General features: G+C 38.6%; 1 long non-coding RNA gene across 1 annotated transcript in view; it reads right to left on the bottom strand.

Annotated features, from left to right (window-relative positions):
* Window positions 1–11,976: 11,976 nt before the first annotated feature.
* LOC143679517 (uncharacterized) overlaps window positions 11,977–21,640 on the bottom strand; it is a 51,312-nt gene continuing 41,648 nt past the window's right edge. Inside the window, exon 3 of the long non-coding RNA XR_013173811.1 lies at window positions 11,977–12,203. This is a non-coding gene — a long non-coding RNA (uncharacterized LOC143679517). The remainder of the gene's footprint in view (window positions 12,204–21,640) is intronic.

Genomic DNA, 21,640 nt, shown 5'->3' with positions numbered 1-21,640 from the left:
AAAAGAATCCAGGGTTCCTTGGAGAAATGGTTAAATCTAGGGCTGGAGCAGGGAATATACAGGATGAGACTGGAATGCCTTGTAGTACCAGAATGTAAGGATGTGCTAAAAAATTTTGATGTGGTCATATCAAAGGGACATGGACGGCAACCTGAAAGAACTCCCAATGGCCAAAGCTGGGAAAACTCTGAGCAACAAAATAAAAAATTATATGATTATAACTCAATGTATATGTTCTAGTTTGCTAGCTGCTAGAATGCAATATACCAGAAATGGAATGGCTTTTAAAAAGGGAAATTTAATAAGTTGCTAGTTTACAATTCTAAGGCCAAGAAAATGTCCCAATTAAAACAAGTCTATAGAAATGTCCAATCAAAGGCATCCATGGAAAGATACCTTGGTTCAAGAAGGCCGATGGAATTCAGGGTTTCTCTCTCAAGTGAGGAGGCACATGGCAAATACAATCACAGTTTCTCTCTCATCTGGAAAGACACACAGTGAACACGGTCAGGGTTCGTCTCTCACCTGGAAGGGCACATAGCAAACAGGGCGTCATCTGTTAGCTTCTTGTCCTGGCTTCCTGTTTCATGAAGCTCCCCAGGAGGCATTTTCCTTCTTCATCTCCAAAGGTCACTGGCTGGTGGACTCTGCTTCGTGGTGTTGCAACATTCTTTGCTCTCTCCAAATCTCCTTCATTCTCGAAAATGTCTCCTCTTTTATAGCACTCCAGAAACTAATGAAGACCCCCCCAGATGAGTGGAGACATGCCTCTACCTAATCCAGCTTGACAACCGCCCTTGATTAAATCACATCTCCAGGGAGATGATCTCATTACAGTTTGAAACATACAGTATTGAATAGGGATTAGTCTACCTTTATGAAATGAGATTTTGATTAAAACATGGCTTTTCTAGGGGGCATACATCCCTTCAAACCTGTGGTCATATCAAAGGGACACGGGAGGCAACCTGAAAGAATTCCAAAATGGCCAAAGCTGGGAAAAATATTAGCAACAAAATAAAAGATTATATGATTATAACTCAATGTATAAAATAAATACCCATGAGTTCACACAGATATAATGAGTGAAGAAATAATAAATCAATGAAGGACAAGAGGCAAATCTCCCATATAGAAGAATTCCAAATAATTTATGTAAGTACTATCCCCTCATGGAAGTGGAGCTTAACTACCCAAACCTTGAATAGAGTCTGCACTTTGTTACTTGCTTTCCAACAGTAGAGTACAGAAAGGGGGTAAAAGGCACAATGGAAAATCCTAGCAAATTCTGCCTTACCCAGGTAATCAAAGTTGACTTCCTCAGGGACAAGTCAGATTGATAGCATGTCCCCTGGGAAATAAAATGATGAGAAGGGCACTTTACTTCTGCTTTCTCCCAAACACCCATAGCATTGGTCTAATAAGGAGGAAAACATCAGACAAATCCAAATCTAAGTACATTCTACAAAATACCTGATCAGTACTCTCCAAAACCTTCACGATCAGAGAAAACAGTGAAGGTCAAGAACTTCCCAGACCAGTGTACAGCTGACTGTCAGAGCTCATCAACAATCATGCTTTCTACAATAAAGCAAGTGATGTGTCCAATCATAGCAACAACAACAACAAAAGTCATTTGAATTAAAAAAGTGAAAATGTTCTAAAATTGATTATGGTGATGAGTGTGCGATAATGTGATGAAACTGTCAGCCACTGATTGTATACTTTGGGTGGAATGCACAGTGTGTGAATATATCTCAATAAAACTGCATTTTAAAAAAATGGAGTTTCAGATCATCTTCCTAATTCCTGTGAAGATTTTAATGAAACCGTGGAAAACATAAAACAAAAGATGGCTGATATCTCGTCCAGAGACAAACTAGATTTTGCTCTTCTGTTGGAGTAGTAAGGAGACAGAGAGTGTAAATTTTGGCAAATTCCATTTAGTCTACCAAAAAATATGAAAAGATCTTACCTGCTAAATGACCTACACCTTGTATACAAAACGGGTAAAACAAGGTGTGATTTGCTTACCTATGGTGATGAGGCACTCATAGTGAAAGTTTTGAATCACTTTTCAGTTTTCTCAAAATATGCAGAAAAACACTTATTGAGCCTTTAGACCTCAGAGAAATGGAAAGATTTAGTCTTCTAAGACTTGGCCTACAAGATGACTCTCATTGTTAGCCATGGAAAAGATGTTAAAATGTTGGCCTACAATAAGATCATATCATCATAGTGTGGAACAAGAACGTGTTTATGTAATTTGGAATTACATCTAGGATGACAGTGCAGAAAAGGATTGCAATAAAACAAATTTAAATGCTGTTTCTCCAAAACTGTTTGATGACTTTGACAAGGCCATAGACACTGAGAAAAGGATGAACTGACTGCATCTGAGTCATTTGGTTATGTGGAGTTGCAACAAAAACTCCTACAGCAAAAAAAAAAAAAAAAAAAAAAAAGACTACTTTATTTTTTTTAAATGTCACCAGAAAAAGGCACCTAAGTTAAACAAGACTTTCTCAATTCCTTCGCTAAAACTAGAACTTATTTGGAATTTAACTTCCATTTCACAAGTTCATATTACCTCTATGCTTTAAAATCATTTTTCCTGAGTAAGAAAGGTTTAATTTCTGATAACAGCCAATACGCTTTGTTATGTTTAAAAATGATGGACATTTTAGGCATGGATAATCTATATGATGAATTTATAGATGCAAAGGACCAGACTGACAAAAAGTTAGTCTACCAAAACAAGCCAACAGATACAAAGTGGATGGACATTGTTGGAGAGCTGGAAACCAATTCCTGCAAGTCTAAAACCTACTATTGCTATTAAGTAAAATCCTAATTACCCCATGCTCCAGTGCTTTTGTTGAGAGGATATTTAGCTTAATGACATTACACTGGACTACCCCAAGGAATCAGTGCAATGCAGGCCTGATAAGAACAGAGCTGCTAGTCACAGTGAATTTTATTTTAACCATATGCAGTATGACTGCTGCATAAAGGAAAAGAAGGCTGTTCTAAAGGTTGATGGAATTTCAGAGAAGTATTATTGGAAAAGAAAACAGAAAGAATACAAATACCCTACTGTATCATAGAACAGAAAGTGATATATCATTGTTAATTTTTTATTAAATATAGGTAATATTTGTTTAATTAACCCTTCGCATTTTGTCCTCCTTTTTAGAAGTCTTTCATTTATAAATGTAGGGATATACGAATATCGCCTATAAAATATTTAATATCTGACAAAGATTTTGAGTTAAGTACTTTACCAAAAGACAGAAAGAAATATCTAATTGTTATATTTTTCTCATATATGTTAGTTATTTAATTAGTCCCACTATTAATTATTACTAATTGCCACTCTTAAACAGCTCCTAAACAGCATTTATGTAAAGAAAAGTGAATAACATAATTTCAAATAAACACACATTTTTCACATCTTTATGTTAAAGTAATAGCACATATATGTGTACTTAGAGTGAATTATATTGTCATGGGGTTTTTGCCTGGTATGACCGTGTCTGGGCTGGCTTTATAAAACGTCAATTATCCTGGTGACAGTGATGTTTACCACTTCCCTGCCTGGTCCATAAATCCTCTCACAAAATCCTCCATTCTCTCTCTTCCCTCATCTGCTAGTCAAGTGAGCACAAACGATCCACTAAGGGGCTCCAAGGGCTTAGGACATGGTAGGGTCCCTAAACCTAAGGAGCTTTGTCCCTAAATCTGTATGGAACAGAGGCATCCTGCTAAACCGCACTGGACATTGACATGAGCAAGAGATAAACATGCATTGTGTTAAGGCACTGAGACTGTGCGATTGTTTACTGAGGTGGTTAGCCTGCCCTGATACAGAAGGTGAGAGAAGGCTCTGCCTCCTTCGGGTTTGGGCAGAGGAAACACAATGTGCAGTCTGAGGATACAGGAATCTGCGGTCCCATCAGGGAAATCTAAGTGCTTAGAACAACTAGAACCTCAGGTGGCAGCAGCCAGAGCCAGAACTATGGAAGAGGCGTCAGAGATCCATAATTCAGAGCCTGCAACCCCTGCCCTGGTGGGCCGGAGCATCCAAGAGGCCTCCTCGTCAGCCCTGAGATGCCATTCTCAATCAGATGCCCACAGGGAACGGCAGACTCACATGCTATAGTTTGAACTATGGGAGCCATGGGTGGAACCAGAACAATTTCTCTCTATTCCCATAAGTTTAAGAGGTGTGGCCAATCTCTTCACCCTTCTTCGGATTTAAGGCTCCAGGAATGCATGCCTGGCACCTGAAATTCAGGGACCCAGAAAGATTTAGTAATAAATATTTTATTACTTCATGATCCACACATCAAGGGAAGCATCACACATAGTGAGTACTGAAGACAATGGGAAGTAGGAATGGCCCTCCCCAAATTCCAACCACTCCCTGCCCTACCTTCCCAGGCCAGCCCTGCCTGCCTGCCTGCCTGTATGAATAAACAAATGAATGCCTTCCTAGAGCAAATCAAAATGGGTTTTGATAGAGGCTGGGGGGTGAGAACAAATATGGTTCAGTACTAAAGATCCTAAGAGGGAGAAAAATTAAGAATAAAGAGGAAATTGTATCTGAAGACAAATGTCTGTCTCACAATTGGCCATCCATTTCAATCTCTCCACCTAATTTTATTAAAACAAGTCTTCACAAAAAAGCTACATAATGAGTACATTCCATTTTACTGTTCATTATTTTAAAAATACAGTTAACTTTCCCAAATATTATATATTTTATAACATGTATACATATATAAGTATATAATTCTTATCACATGTACATATATAAAACATTTACACAAATGTAGTATCTATTTTTCTCTCTATATATAAATATTTATACATATAAAGTCAGCGTACAAAAAAATCTGCTTTCCAAAAGATCACTATTGTAGAGTTTACTTTGCTCCTTTGTTTTTATTTTCTTTTGTTTACTTTGTACACACTAAACAATACTACACAATGCTCTTATTGGACCGGTTAGCAATCTTTTTGTTTCAAAGTATGTCCACTTTTTAATATGTTGCCAATCACTTTATATATTTAGTACTTGCCTCTAAATCCATATTTTATGCCAATTTGCAATTAAATCTTCTTCCACAGATACAGTTCAATAACAATCAGGGATGGGAAGGGACACACTTACTCGTAGGCGATAAAAATTCACAGTAAAGCCACAGATGTAGCAGAGTGAGAATTACCACGCCAGCAGGAACTGGAGATAAAAGAGGATTATACATGATGAAATGTAGTAATTGACTAGAAGTCACTGAAAAATACCAGATGGATGTCACCGCTCTATATAACTCTTAATGTGCCTTTAGACTTTATTGAGCATCCCTAAAGGTTCACTTTTAGTATTTTCTTGAGTGTAATTGAAGTTTATTGATATGCTATTATTGCCCAGTTTATATGTGACCATAAAATGTACAGGTTGATATACTCATGGTTCTATAGAAATCTTGGGCTTTGCCACTTAAAATAAAAACTTATAGTAATAATTGCCATAATATTTATTCCTCTTCCACCATTAGACCGTTACATAGAATATGGACGGTAACTGCTACAGATAGCATTGAAATTGCAGGGACAGTTTCAGAAACAACTGCTGCACAAAAGATCAGACGTGCAATTTTAGGGGACTTACAAAGGATTTTTATGTCGAAGGTAAAAGAAAATAAATTTATATACTGAAGTGAGTTCTATAGGTGATGTACTTCCCTATTAATTATCATGGATTTATTTCCTGTTTAGTTTACGGAATACAGATAGGATAAAATAACCATCTATCCATGCTAGAATATTCATTGTGTAAAAACAGAAGTCTCAGATATCAGCAAAAGACTTCCCAGCATAAGCAGAGGCCATTTCCCTTAGCAACAAACATTTTAAATCAAGCTGGGAATATTGGGTGTGAAATGATTACTTCTCAGGACAGCAAAGAAAAGCTCTTCCTGGGAATTCCACAAACTGGAATCTAATCAGTGACAAGTTCGTATAAACCAAGAAGAAGCTAAGGTAAGGCCCAAGTCAAAGGGCCATGCAACTTCATTACATTTTCCCAAGCTGAAAATCAAATTCAGTTACTAAAGAAAACAATTTAATCCTGAACTCTGGTGTGAATTGAGCAAATCCAGGAAAGGAGGACTCCCAGGTGAGCCAGGTCTCTTTCTTTTTCCCTACGTCCTTCTTCCTCCAACCTACAGACACCACCCCATGTACACACCCCATAGATTCCATCCCAACCACACTTTTTTTCCATGGACTGTCACACTCAACTAAGAGCAGTGTGCTAGCAAGTCCAACGTCAGGGCTGTCTTCTCAACCTATCCTTCCAATCCTGTGCAGTGTTTCTCAAAGGATGGTCATCCATGGGTCACCTGCCTGGGAAGCATCTGGAGTTTGGGTTAAAAATTCAGATCACTAGGCCCAGTTTCAGACCCATTGAATCAGAAGCTCTGGGTACAGTGAACGAGTCATCTGGATTTTTAATATGCTCCTCCAGGGGACTCCCATTCACAGAGAAATGTGAAAACATTGACTTAGAATTTACAAAGACCTGCCTCTGAGCAGAAGGAAAAATAATAGGGGAAGAGTTGGTACAATAATGTAAAAAAGAAAAATCTTTTAGATATTTAGTATCTAACTCTGTACCTGGCACAGAGAAGGCTGTACCTACAAACTATCTATTTTGGGAAAAATTAATTCAGATTTGGAGGCAGTTTGCTGTTTTAAGAATGAAATCACTGCAGTCTGGCCCGGCAACTCTGTACAATCGGCTGGAATGGAAGTACCAGCCACAGGGTGGACAGAAGAAAGCCAGACAGGTGTGGGAACACCAAGTTTTCAGCAACCCAGCACAGCGGGGGCATTTTGAAGACATGGAAGAGAGACAGCAACTCCCAAGCCAGGAGTTCTGGCACTTTGTGGTCTTGACTATGAAACAAGAATCCATAAGGCACACATACACATATTTCCATTTTACAAATAGAATACATCAAAGCGTTATACCAAAAACAACAGCAACAAACATATGCCCTTACTATTACCTTTCCCCATCTGGTACATCTGTCTCTGGCTTTTCCCTGTTTAATCCTCCTCTTCCTGTATGTACATTTTCAGCATGTAATCTGGATTTCAGTTTGGGACTGAGGACTATGTACAACAAGCACGGAAGCAAAAATCCTATTTGTTTTTGTTTTTGTCCCCCACCCCCACCATTAAGAATCAAGGCACATTCATTCAACAAAAGTTTTGAGTGCTGACTTTGGACCAGGTCCTATGTTAGGCTCTGGAGATACCAAAATGCATGTGTCATGGTCAGGTTCGTATGCCAACTTGGCCAAGTGTGGTACCTGTTTGTCTGGTTGGGCAAGTGCTGGCCTGTCTGTTGCTATGAGGACATTTCGTGGAATTAAATCATGATCATATCAGCTTTATCCACAGCTGATTCTATTTGTAATCAGCCAAGGGGAGTGTCTTCTGCAATGAGTGATGCTTAATCTAATCACTGGAAGCCTTTTAAGGAGGATTCAGAAGAGACAGCCTCTGTCTTCCTGCTTCAGCTGGCGAGCATCTCCCATGGAGTTCATCCAGACCCTCCATCGGAATCATCAGCTTCACAGCCTGCCCTGCAGATTTTGGACTCTATGTTCCCATGGTTACATGAGACACTTTTATAAATTTTATATTTACGAATATTTCCTGTTGATTCTGTTTATCTAGAGAACCCTAACTAATACAACATGAAACATAATCCATGCTCTCCAGGAGTTATCCTAGACAAGGGGACAAACATAAGCACACAAAAAGAGTCAATTCTCTTCTTCTATTTCCAACTTTGACTCAGTTTGCAAATATCTGAATAAAGAATTGTACCTTCTCACTTCCTGAGAATTCCAGTACATCCATGTACCATCCGAAGGCACCAAAGAAATGGCTTATTATAGTACCAAAACCCAATCCTTTGCCTTTACCTTTGTAGAATGGGAAAGTGAAGCATTGGATAAGAGGACTGGCCTCACTCATTGGATCCTTCTGAAGAACGGGATTGCTCTTTTGTTCTATTATGGAAAAAAAGCCAGAATCTTAGCAGTCTTAGAAGCCTGGGGACTTTGCCTGCAACTTCTTGGTGGACCCACCTCAGATGGTGGCACATAGTGTGAACAGCTTGACATCACACATCATGGCCACTATAAAAACAAGCTTAGCAATATGCTTTACTAACAATGTTCTCAGAATGCTGTTATGGGAGAAGAACATGACATGTATATGTGCTTCAAACATCTGTCAAGAAAGATGACTAAAGGAGCAGCCACTGTTGATGTGGGCTGGACTGGAGCCTAAATCTATGTATGGTCAAGAGGCTCAACCATGGAGAATAGACAGAATCCAGGCTCAATTCAGGGAAACTTGGATTCAAATATGCTTAAACATATTAAAATATATATATTAGACAAGATATCAATTAAAGGAGATTATCTGAGCTGTTTACAATTCATGAATCGGGTTCCACTGAAGAAGTAGAAAGGGGGAACTAATATAAGGCAAAAACAGAAGCAAGTGATGAAATATTCTGATTGGTTGACGTTAAATTTCCATTTTATATAGGGCGTCTTACAAAGTGGGGAGCAGGTACACATTGATTAGTATGGTGCTCTTGTCCATTCTGAAAAGCTATCTCCAATGGACCAAAACTGGTTTATCACCAGGTGTTACTCCTCTGCAGTCCTGGACGGTGTGTTCCATTGTTCCACTTTCTTGGAAAGCCTCTACAGTTCAATTGTTTTTGTCTTCTGGAAAATCTTTTCTTGCCTGCCCCAGCAATGTCCAATGCAGGCAGACATTTTATTTTACTTAGCAAACAGAAACCGTAATGTCTCTGACTCCTAAAAAGTTCTTCATTTTCAGAATGGGATTGTTGCAAGAATTTGGAGTGTTTAGACCTTTAGAATCTCAAGGAAGAGAACTGCAGCGATCACCTTTCAGGGCTGAATACTTATTTTAAACATACCCAGTAAGATGGTGTAGACAGACAAATTGCCATGTCAGCAGGACAGTCACCACAGGCCCAAGCTTTCCTGCTTCTCAAATATGTGCCAGGTTTTAAAAGCAAATAGGAAACTTGTTCAGCATTGCCTGAGATGGCAGTAATCTCGAAAGGAACCCATGAAGCATTTAATTGTTTCCTATTTGATCTTCTATGAAGAGACAAGAAACAAGTCAATTTTACATCACTTTGAGTTTGGGGCAAAGTAAATGCCTCCATTTCGGGAGTGAGCAGGCTGCCTCTTCTAGCCATTTTGTGGGCAGTTGGCACCCCCCACCCCCAACAATATCTACGTTAAACTCTAGCTTTAATTTCAAATACACACACACACAAACCACTAATGAGAACTACTTACTTCAAAAGGTATTTGGATGTGGCTGTTAAATGTATTATCTCATTTAACCACCAGAAATTTCTTTCCAGGTCTGAGGAAGAAAGATGGAATGATCTGAAAAATTTACATTTCTACAAATATAGTATATATCTTTTCTTTTAAAATAGTTTTTAGAAATAAAGAAACCTAACTAGCATACTGAAATGGTTACCTAAAAAAGGTCTTCCTCTTTGCAATAACCTGAACTAAAAACCAAAATTGCCTTTAATCACATCATCAGTTTACCAAATTAGTGCCAACTAATTGTGTCAAATCCTTCATTGGATGGCAAGTTTATTTTATATTCATTAGGATTTAAGGATTGGAAGAAATAAAAGACTTGCATGGCCCACCACCCCTTTAATTGTGGTCAACTCATAAAGTCTCAATACAGCAGTTGTTCCACCTATCTGCTACTGATGGGTCATGACAAGACCTCAGCCAGACCTCAGGACCCACAGAGTGGCTTGCCTTTGCCTGCCATAGGCAAGAAATCAGAATCTTAGAGACGCACATCCACATTCCTGGCCCAGTTTATAAGGCTCTGTGAAAGGAGGTAGAACACGGTCATAATTAAAATAATCATTATTATAATCATTTACAATCTTCTTCAGGGTCAGTCTGTTGCTTAAAACATGTACTGATTCATTCTCCTTCAAGGAGTGTTTATGGGGTACTTGCTATTTTGCAGGCACTGGAATTTTAAAGTTTTTTCCTTCATCCTTTCAAGTGTTTATTGAGCACTTTCTGTCAGACACTGATTTGAGCCAGGTGTGAATTGGTGAGTTGGCTATTGCACTTGTGACACTTATAGTCTGTGAGGGAAATGTCACTTTACCACTTCTGACTTCCCTGAGGAAACCCTACTACAAACACCTACTTAGGAGGAATAAGTTTGGTAGTTGATTTGAGAAAAATTCTCCATTGTATGGAGCTAAACTATCCAAGGTTCTGTGTATAAGGGAGAGGGTGGGACTTGTTCCCTCTCCCCTTTTCATCTGGATCAGTGGAAGCAGCAATCCCGTTAAGTATAGACATTTGCTAAATTGTGACTTTCTCCTGACTGCTTTTCTAAGATCTAAACTGAGTAAAAGGGAGTTGGCATGCCTATTTGGCTTATACATAAATCTACACTTTCCAGTCCTGCAATCTAGCCTTCATCAATAAAAAAGATTGATTGTGATGGTTAATTTTATGTGTCAACTTGACTAGTTTATGGGGTCCATTTGTTTGGTCAAGCCGGCACTGGTTTGAGTTACTCTGAGGGTATTTCACAGATGGATTTGCATCTATGATCAACTAATAGCATATACAGCAGATTGCATCTACAGCAGATTGCATCTACAATCAACAAAGAAGACTGCCCTCAGCATTGAAGGAAGTCTCCTCATCCAATTAGTTGGAGCTCTTAAAAGCTAGACCTGAGGATTTCAGAAGTGAGCAAGTCAACCAGCTTCCCCTGGAAAATTTAGAGTCAACTTCAGTATCACCTTTGTCAGTTTCCAGCTTGCAGCCTGCTGCTTAGAGCTCAGATTTACCAATCCTGATGGTCACGTGAGCCCATTCCTTATAATAAATCACATATATATAATCTCCTATAGAATCTGTTTCTCTGGAAAACCCTGACTATATAGTGATACTTCAATTTTCCTATTGCTGACACCTCTTATTTCCCAACTGATACAAAACTTACAAAGGGAAGAAAGTGCTATATACCAAGCTCCCCTCAAAGATACTAACCCAGTCTTAACAGAGGACAGAAAAAATATATAGTAAGCTAACACCTAATTATATAGTTACAAATTGTATAATTTGACATTACTTTGCCTTAAAGGACCTTAAAGTATATTTAAGGAAAACAAGTTTCATATTTAATACACAACAGGCTGTGGTACTGCTGCCAGGTTTTGGCTTCCAGGTTCTTGGCCATGCCATGAGAAAGAATTCAAGGACACAGCCCAAAATTGAATAAGCAAATGGAAAGTTTATAGTACATGTGTGAGAAGAAACATGCGGGCACTCTCATAAGAAAAGAGATGAGAGGTCCTGACACTGTGGGGCCATTTGCTTTTATAGGTTAGCTTTACTTACTCCCCCTTCCCTTCCTTGTTTGGGGCTCTTTCTCCTTCCCTTTCTTCTCTCTAGGGTGGTGCCTGGTGATAAATAGTGCATTTGGGCTGGTGGGTAGATGACTTACTCAGGTGGGGGTTGTTTGGCTTCTGGTGCTGTTTATTGCTGTACTTCTCAGAGATATCTTTCTCCTTGAAGCCTGAGTGCTTCTGGGAATTTGCCCTTTGCTTATTTAGCCATCGCCCTAATTCTGACCCTACTACAAAGAAAGTGCTATGGGACTTTGTGGTAGTCAGGCAGACAGACATGAAACATACATAGAAACCAAGTCAGGTTGGTCAGCCCCCATTTGGTGTATGTTTCTTTGATGATACTGGTCACATTATAATGTCAATCAAGATTTATGATGATAAAGAAGACAGGACAACACCAAATTCTTTGAATGCTGGTACAATCATATCCCTTTATTTTATTTTGCTTCTCGGATTAGACAAGAATATATGTATTGATTATTCACTGATAATTCATGTCATAATAGCAATAATGACAACTTCACAGCTCTTGCCTTCTTCAGCTTTTAATTTCACAACTTAAAAAAAAATGTTTGCAGCTTTTGAGAATTGCAGGAAAATATGTGCCAAGTCCATAGAATATGGGATGTCATAGCAATAAATTGGGATGCTGAAAAAGAGGGAGAAAAAAGCTTGAAATAATAGGACAAAGAAGAAACTAAAACTTAGGAGACTGCAGGAAGTCACAGATAAAATCTGTGGCCCTGCTTTCTAAATTTTTATTAAGGCTGTAGTACTGACTGTTTTTATGTGGACCACTCAGTATATAATGGGTATAATTTCAGAGTGCTTTCTGACCAAATCCTTCTTTTATGTACCGGAAAATGGTGTCTTGGCATCAATCCAACTCTCAGAGGCAGCCTCAGAGTATCCACCCATCTATTCCTTCACCAGTTTGTCAACACTACCAGGCTGGGGTTATCCTGACGCTCTTCTCAGTGACTCATTTGAAGAGCATGTCAGGTATTTAGAATTCCCTTAGCTTTAAAAAGATATGAAGAGCCAAGGCCTCACCATCATAACCTTGGTTTTCCTGATCTTCTGCCTTACTAGGAAAATTCTTAGATAAAGTCAATGAATAGACTTAAAAGACTAAAAAGAGGTAGAGGCATATGGATAAGGGCACTTGGTGTTTCCCAACCCAGTTCGCATGTGTCAGCCAGGCCTGCTCCCATGTACGGATGCACTCATGTCCCCACCCCAGGCCACAGTGGATTGGTCCAGGGTTAGGTGATTGATCGAAGCTGGGCTAGGGTCCTGCCTCTGGAAATTTGGAATTCAGGGAGAAAGAGAGAGCGACAGAGACAGACACACTCTTTGAGGCTGGATGAGTACTTGTGCGGTCTCAGTGGTCTCTGGCTCTGCCTGCTCTGCAGACAGAGCAGAAGAAAAAGCCAGTCTAACAAGAGAAAAGAATGTAGCACAAACAGAGAGAAAGAGACACAGAGCACATGCTTCATTCCCTGGGTTTCTGTCAAATTCCCTATCCCTGTAGTGTTTTCTGTTGAATCCCTTCCACATCCCTGCCCTTGAGTAGTTCTATGAAACATACCTACCTGGACCATTATATAAACTCCTTTTTTTTGTTTGTTTCAGGAAGAAACCGATATATTACAAAGACGTTATAAAAAGTCCCTAAATCTGCAAGTTGTAACAAAAGTCATAATTAACTATAACACCTTGCATGTATATGATGTTACTTTCCTGTTAACTCTCTTGCCTGTGTGTTACTTATTTTATATCAACAAAGATATTCTCCACCTCCGGCTTTAGTGCCCTGAGTCCATTCTGCAAAGTATGGCGTTGGCATTGACTTGGTTGAACCCAGTCTCTGCTACTGCCCTGAGGATATTGGATTGGGATGGCACAACTCAGATAAAAACCAAGAGGCAAAGCAGTGTTCAGCCCAGAACATCAAAACACACTGGCAATCATTTATATCAGTCACAAGTAGCACTACTTCAAATAAGAGGGTAAAAGAGCATTCTTGTTGCTGCACTGAAAAATGTAAAACTGATCATTTGTGTAACACGGATTCTTTCTTGGACACTGCCATGCCCACAATGTAGCTGGAGACTAGTCAGTGCTGACAAACAAATAATGCAAAAGCATCTCAAGGAGAATATCCAGGGCTTTATTTTCTGGTTTACTTAAAAGGCGCACCGGTCTCAACTATCATTTCTTTCTCATTTCCAAAGCCAAGGTTTGTCATGCCAGTCCTGTGTCCATGTGACTGATCTGGGTCTCCACAGCCCTACTTTAAAGCGTGCACAAAGAAGAGATGCCCAGAGCTTGCCCAGAGCCCCAGACCTGGGGGCCATAGACCTGGAATGCAGACCACTGCTGGCCTTAGCCCCATGAAAGGCTGGGATCAGGCATCTCCAATGCTTTGATTTGCAGGAACAGCTTGACATCCATAGCAACGTGGTTAACGTGAAAAACACAAGATAAAAACATTCCATTTAATTAAAATCCCACAGTTCAATGGTAGTATAATTATTACAAGTGCATTTTATGGCTGTCTGCATTCATTTTAGGTACATAAATTAATATGCAAATTACCAGCAGCCCCTCCTCGTGTTCTTAAGAAGTTCCCCTATCAATCTTTTCTCCAACATGTGAATTGTGTAAAGTGTGGCTTTTTAAATGCAAAATAAAATTCACATTTATCGTTCTTCTGAAATCTCCCTGTGCTGGCAAGCTTTGTTTTAGATGAAGAGTGTTTAATTAACAGAGCTCACCTCTCTCTGAGAGCCTTCAGGACAGCCGAGCAGAGGCCTAGACACTTCTATGGTCTTCAAGTTAATCGGGATTAGAGACTATTTTCCATCTTCAGGACCACCTATCTAGGTATTTGTGATTCTCCATTCAAGCCTGACAAGCATTTTATTATGGGAAAATATTGTTCTGATTTACAAAAAAGTGGATTCCCAGACAGTAGACAGATGAAGTTAAAATTATTCACCAGGGAAATTCCATAACGGATTACTTAACAGATGGTTTATAGGTACTTGGAAAAGCAGGCAGTGGACTCTAAGGGGCGGAGTGGGCTCTCTAAGAACCGAGTGTGTCAAACTGACCTCATTTCCTTCCTTTATAGAGTTCACTAAACTGGTTTAACAGGAAAATTCCATAAATACATCTTACTGTCGGTAAGACTTTTAGAAAAATCTTTCATGACTTTCTCAAGACCTAAGGCAATTGTCTGAACAATCACACCAAGGGTTTATTCAAGTATCAGTGACCTGAAGGGCATCTCAGAGGTGCACCCTTACTTGGTACTGTTCCATCCATATCTTTACAGCTGGCCTGAATAAAGCCAGAGAAAATATGCTTGAATAATCCACAAATATCTCAAAGCTAGAAGGGACAATGAATATACCCTTTGTCAGAATTTAAACTCTTGAAACAGAAATATCACAAGAGACTGTATTTGTCAGATAAGAAAAAAAAATCACCTTTCCAAGAACAAAATACCATACTTAACAATATTTCATTTAAAAAAGAGAAAGCGAGAGAGAGTAAATTGGACCTATCAGTCCAATAGTGCCTATCAGCTTGGCGTGGATGCCCAACTAATGGTGACAGATTTCACTAAAATAAGAATTACAGACTGTAAACTGAATGAGGGCAAGGACTTTGGTTGTTTACTGCCAGTACCAGAAACAGAGCCCAGCACACAGTAGATGTTCTATAAATATTTACTGAATAATAAGTTAACTCATTTTTAATTCGCTCTTTTAAATTATAAATGGAGTTTTCATAACTTATAAAAAAACTTGGAAAATACCATAAAGCGTAAAGACAAAAATGAAATTATCCTTAATCCTGCCACTCAGAGATAACCTCTATTAACTTCTGAGAGTATTTCCTTCAAGTCTTATTCTCTATGTTCTTTTCACATGGTTGAAATAAGCCCTTTTTTGTTATAATTAATTTACGTTGCAAAAACTATTTTCTAGATCATTAAAATCTTAAATGCAATTTTCATAACTATTTAACAGCCCATTTTATAGCTACACCTTAATTTCTGTAACCCTCTACCTATTGTTGGCTATTTCGGCAGTTTCCAAATATTTATATATTTAAATAATGCTACAATAAGAATCACTGTGCACAAAGCTTTTTCTATATTTCAGAATAAGGAAGAACTTTCTTCAGTTAGAGATGTCCAAAAGTAAAGCAAATTCCATTATGAAAATAGCTATAAAGGCAATTGTTCTTCCTAAAATACAGTATCTATGAGAGAAATGACAGAGAAAATAGCTAATTTTGGAGAAGTATAGGTTTTGGAGCCACATACTTCCATCTGATTTTTTTGGCTCTGATGTGTATCAGCTCTGTAACAAAACAGGCAGGTTTTCTAGCATCTAAGGCTGTTTTCTGCTTGTGCTGGTTTGGAGTTGTTGTGTACCCCAGAAAAGCCATGTTCTTTAATCTTCATTCAATATTGTAAGGTGGAAACCCTTTTGATTAGATTATTTCCATGGAAATGTGGCACACCCAAATTAGGGTGTGGCCTTTTGATTAGATGGAGATGTAACTCTGCCCATTCAAAGTGGGTCTTGATTAGTTGACTGGAGTCCTTTAAAAGAGGAAATATTTTGGAGAAGAGACAGAGCCAACAGAGCCAACATGAGACACAGAGGTTTAGAAATGCAGAGCCCAGCAGATGTTGCCTTGTACCTCATCATGAGACGTTAAGCAAGCCAGAACCTGGATAGAGCCAAGGGAAGCCAAGAGATGAAACCCACCCTCAGAGAAGCCAAGTGAGAAACCCCCACAGGAAACAGTGGCTGAAAGCAACAAAGCCCAGGAGGAAAAGGACCAGCAGATGCCAGCCACGTGTCTTCCCAGTTGACAGTGGTGTTCCGGATGGCATCAACCTTCTGTGAGGGAAAGCAACCTCTTGTTGGTGCCTTTGTGTGGTCATTTTCATGGCCCTAGAAATGTAAATCTGCAATGTGGTACATTCCCTTTTTAAAAGCTATTCCATTCCTGGTATATTGCATCCTGGCAACTTAAGCAAACTAATACACTGCGCTATATAAAGGGTTGCTGTGAGATAAAGAGAAATACTGCCCAAAAGAATCATTATTTAGTAAATGACGATGTTGCAATTTAGTAAATAGTGATTGTTATAAATGCTTATTTCTATTACATTGTTTTCATGTGCAAACTTTTTTTTAATTTGGACAGGCATTATCATACAGAGGTGAGTGGCAGGGACACTGCATAGGTTATATGGGCAGAACAAGTTAGATAATTTGTAGGGCCCAGTGCAAAATGAAAAATGCAAGACCAATTGTTGAAATTAAGATCTCAAGATGACCAAGCACAGAGTGATTGCACAGCTTGCACATCCTGTGTCAAGCCCTGCAAGATCTACACTAGTGCATGCAGCAGCCCTGATGTGACACTTACTCTGGTGGGGTGCTACACGCAACTAAGGAGGACCTCACTAATTCTACCCCATGTGTTATTGTAAACATGGACATGATTAGTCAAGGTTCAAGAAGTTACCAATGGAATTCTAAATCCATGCTCCATGGATCATGTAACTGCTGTTGGCCAGAAAGTTCTTCCAAGTCAAATGAACAATCAGAAGGGCTTTAGAGCAATCTCATTCTTTAGGGGGCATTGCAAAAAGGGCAAGCTATGGCTCAGTGCATTCAAAATCTTCTCAATTCACCTTATACTGGCCTCTCCTAACAGTCTCCCACTAGCTCCAATGGTATAGTGTTCCATCCTAGTCTTAAATTTTCTATAAGATTCCAAAACATTCATTATATCTCTATTCCAGTAGTTAATAATTTCATTCAATCAAGAAATCAGTATGTCTCCTTCTTTCTCTAGAATGTAAACCAATGTTACTGTGATTTATGTATTTGTTTATGAAAACAATGGTTGGTTACTAACATCCAGTGCTTGTTAAGAAGAATGGCTCATTACAAACATTCATATCGCTTTCTACATTTTGGGAAAAAAATTATAATACCCTTATATTTTCTCTCCCATAAATCCATTTTCCAAGTCTTTCCTCATGTTCAGTGTTTCTTTTAAAGAATCTATTTAGTGATTAAGTCCAAACTGAATATATTACCGCATGAAGAATGTACCTCTCTTGGCCCAATTCTATTTCCCATTCCTTCTTCCAAACTGAGTCTAAATATAACTCTTCCCCTCTGTGGTAGGTAGAATAGTGGTCCCCCAAATATGTCCAAGTCCTAATCCCTGGAACCTGTGAATGTTGCCTTATAAGGCCAAGGAAATTTGCTGATTTGATTAAATTAAACATCTTGAGATGGGATAGATTATTCTGGATTATTCAGATGAGCCCTAAATGTAATTGCAAGGGTCTTTGTAAGAGAGAGGTAAGAAGGTCAAAGGAAGGAGTAGCTGTGATGACAGAACAAGAATTTGGAGTGATGTGAGGAAGACATCCCAAGCCAAGGAGTGCAAGTAGCTTCCAGAAGCTAAATAAGCCCAGGAAACGGATTCTCCCCTAGGGCCTCCAGAAGGAACCAGCCTGCCAATACCCTGACTTTAGCCTAGTGAGAGTAATTTTGAACTTCTGATCTCCCAAACTGTGAGAGAATAAATTTATGTTTTATGCCATTACGTTTGCAGTAACTTGTTACAACAGTAATAGAAAACTAATATACCTTCTTTGCCTACCCATTATTCTTATCATAGAAAATCTTTATTTTGTCATCTATCTATCATCTCTTTCACCAATCTTATGAGCCAACTTCTTCTATAGGGAAAATAAATTCTCAAATGCTTCTGATAGTAAGGTATTTTTCTTGTAATGTTCTTAAAATATGTACAAACTTCAAACTACATATAAACGCCTTACCTTAGACAACTCTACAACCAAAATTAATTTACAAAGTAAATACAAATAAACTACAACACAATACCATTTTTCAAGCACATTTATTAATGTGATGGATGATTGTGGTTTGAAACTGTTATGTACCCCAGAACAGGCCATGTTCTTTTAATCCATTCCTGTGGGTGCAGACCTATTATAGATGGGATCTTTTGGTTAGGTTATTTATCTGACAAGTGACCCACTCTGTTTAAGGTGGGTCTTAATCCTTTTACTGGAGTCCTTTATGAGAGGATAAAGGACGGAAAAACCCAAGAGAGAATATAGAGAGAATATTCCTAGAGATGCTAAGAGAGGATCCGCAGAAGCTCAAAGAGGAGGCCACTGCAACCAAGAGCTGAAAGCAACAAAACTCAGGAGCGAAGGACCAGCAGATGCCAGCCATGTGTGTCACTATCTGACAGGAATCCCAGATGCCAGCAGCCTTTCTTAAGAAGGAATCTCCCTCTTGATGCCTTACTTTGGACAGCCTTTGAACTATACATTTGGAAACTAATAAATCCACATTGTAAAAGCCAGCCCATTTCAACAATCCCATTTCAACACTGTTTCTTTAGCAAACCGAAACAGCGATGTTTACTGACAGCAACTCACCAACATTGGGGGCTAACAGAATAAAGATTTCTGTATATGTTTTTTTATTTCTGTGCAGTTTGAAAGTAGAAAAGTTATGCTCTTCTAATCCATTCTCGTGGTGCAGTCCTATTGTGGGTACAGTCCTATTGTGGGCAGAATCTTTCAATTAGGTTGCTTCCATGGAGACATGGCCCACCAAATTTAAGGTGGGTCTTAATTCTCTTTACTGGAGTCTTTTGTAAGAGGATAAAAAGACAGTAAAAGCCCAAAGAACCCAGAGATGTTTAGTAAGATGTTTAGCAGACGTTGCCCTGTGCCTTTCCATGTGACAGAGGAATCAGGATGCCAGTAGCCATTCCTCTGAGAAAGTATCTGCCTCTTGATGCCTTAGTTTGGACATTTTCATGGCCTAAGAACTGTACATTTGTAATCTAATAAATCCCCATTTGAAACAGCCAACCCATTTCTGGTATATTGCATTCTGGCAGCTTTAGCAAACCAAACAGTGTCATTCTTGTTAACTTTCTTTTAACTTTAAATCAAGATGGATCATCTTTTGCGCTTTCACTGTTATCTTTATTTTTTCTTTTGAATACTACCCTAAATTTTAACCCTGATCCATTTTATTGATGGGCCAGACAATGTAATAATATATTAAAAAACAAAATACTGAAATTGTTTACAATGTTATTTAAAGAAAAACACCATAATTATAATTTAGTATTTAATAACTTATAATTACCGATAAATTATTGTGAAGAGTAATGGCACACTCAAGATCAGAACAATATCCATCAATACTGTAATATGTTGGTTCTTTTTTGTCAAACAATCACATGCCATATGTTACTTAATTCAATCTCCACATTTTTTTTTTTTTGCATTTGCACAATTATGAATCACTTTCTCATACAGAGACCTTACACAGAGACTCCTTATCTCTATGGATCCCACCCTACCTGGATTAGCTGAGGTAAACATTATAATAAGTCAGGGGCTACCTACTAAGTAAGTACAAGAGGAGCCCTTACAATTTCTCTCTCAGCAAATGCATTGAAGTTATTTCCCTTTGTTCACAGGGTTTCGTACACTTCAGTTGCCTATAAGATATTTAAATGGCTTACACCCTATTATTATCTAATCATGTTGTTCCAAATGTACTGATCTCTTGTTGGGGAACATCCATTTTGAAATGTTTTCATAGTCATGACATGAACACAGTCTGGTCTTTCTTTCCTCACCCCCTCCATCAGGCAGGACGTCTTATAAGAGAATCCATGGGTACGAAACAGCAGTTATATGGGCATCCAACCTGGGACATCAGCCTTATTGCAGAATGCTCTAACCAAAAGAGCTAAACGACTAGATTCTATGTTGTGGTCATTTTTCACTCAACTAGTATGACTTCTGTTGTTTCAGAAAAAAATTTTTGAAATCACTTAAACAGTATAAGCATACTGCTACCCATCTTAGAGCCTTAAACATAATTACTCAAAGTTATGTACTCAGAGGCAAAAAATATATACTCATTTCACTTCAGGTAGCGAAACTCCAGACTGAATAAATGCATTCCACTTTTGGGGTAGACTTCACCTCTCCTTGTAAGTACATACTTTGTCTTGTCACTTTGCAGTTCCTTCTACTGGAGGCAGAGTTTACTGCCTCCCCATTAAAGTTAGATTTGGCCAAAAGATTTGTTTCAGCCAATGGGATGTGGGCAGAAGTGATAGTATGCAAGTTCTGAGCCAAGGCCTTAAGAGGCATTGCTTGTTTCTGCTCACCCTTCTAGAATCTTCCAACATCTGCCATGAAAACATGTTCCAGCTATTTCACTGCTCTAGGAGACTGACTGATATGAGACATGTACCCAACCCACAGCCTGTAGCTAATTGGTATAGCTGTATCATAATTAATTTAGATAATACCCAATTGATAGACACGTGGGGCACTTCCAACATTTCTCCATGATAAATACCACTATAGTGAACAAAAGGCATGTACACCTTTAAACACAGATCCAAACTGTCCCTTAGGATAAAATTCCTAACACTGGAATTGCTGGATCACAGGGCAGCCTCTTTGTTGATATTCTGACACATGTTGCCTAACTGTCCTCCAAAAGCTGACCAATTTTACCCCTCATCAGCCTCGGCAATATATTGGAGCATATCCCCTTTTCCTTTTCCTCACATTAGCCTTCTAGGTAGTGGTAGATCGGTTCAATCTTTGCCAATGTGATGTGTGAAAAACCACTCCACATTTCCTCTTTGATTTTCATTTTTTTATTGCTAGTGATATTGACTGTCTTTTCATACATAGAGCAGCCATTAATTCTTTTGAGAAAAATCTCCTGTTTGCCATTTTCCTATTGTGATGTGTAAAACACCTCTTAATACTCTTTAAGAGCATTATTGCAACTCTTTTGTCTTGTAAATAATTACAGATCCTTACACATAAGCCCTCTTTTGTAAGCTTTCAATTAGTTTGTGATTCTCCCCCTTAGCCCTTTCCAGCTACTCTTTTTCCATCCATAAGTTTATAGACAGATGTTTTCGAATAACTTCTGTCATTTTAAT

The sequence above is a fragment of the Tamandua tetradactyla genome, chromosome 4 (assembly GCF_023851605.1).
Source record: "Tamandua tetradactyla isolate mTamTet1 chromosome 4, mTamTet1.pri, whole genome shotgun sequence".
NCBI classification, from domain to species: Eukaryota; Metazoa; Chordata; class Mammalia; order Pilosa; family Myrmecophagidae; genus Tamandua; species Tamandua tetradactyla.
This window is presented reverse-complemented; position numbering and strand designations above follow the sequence as displayed.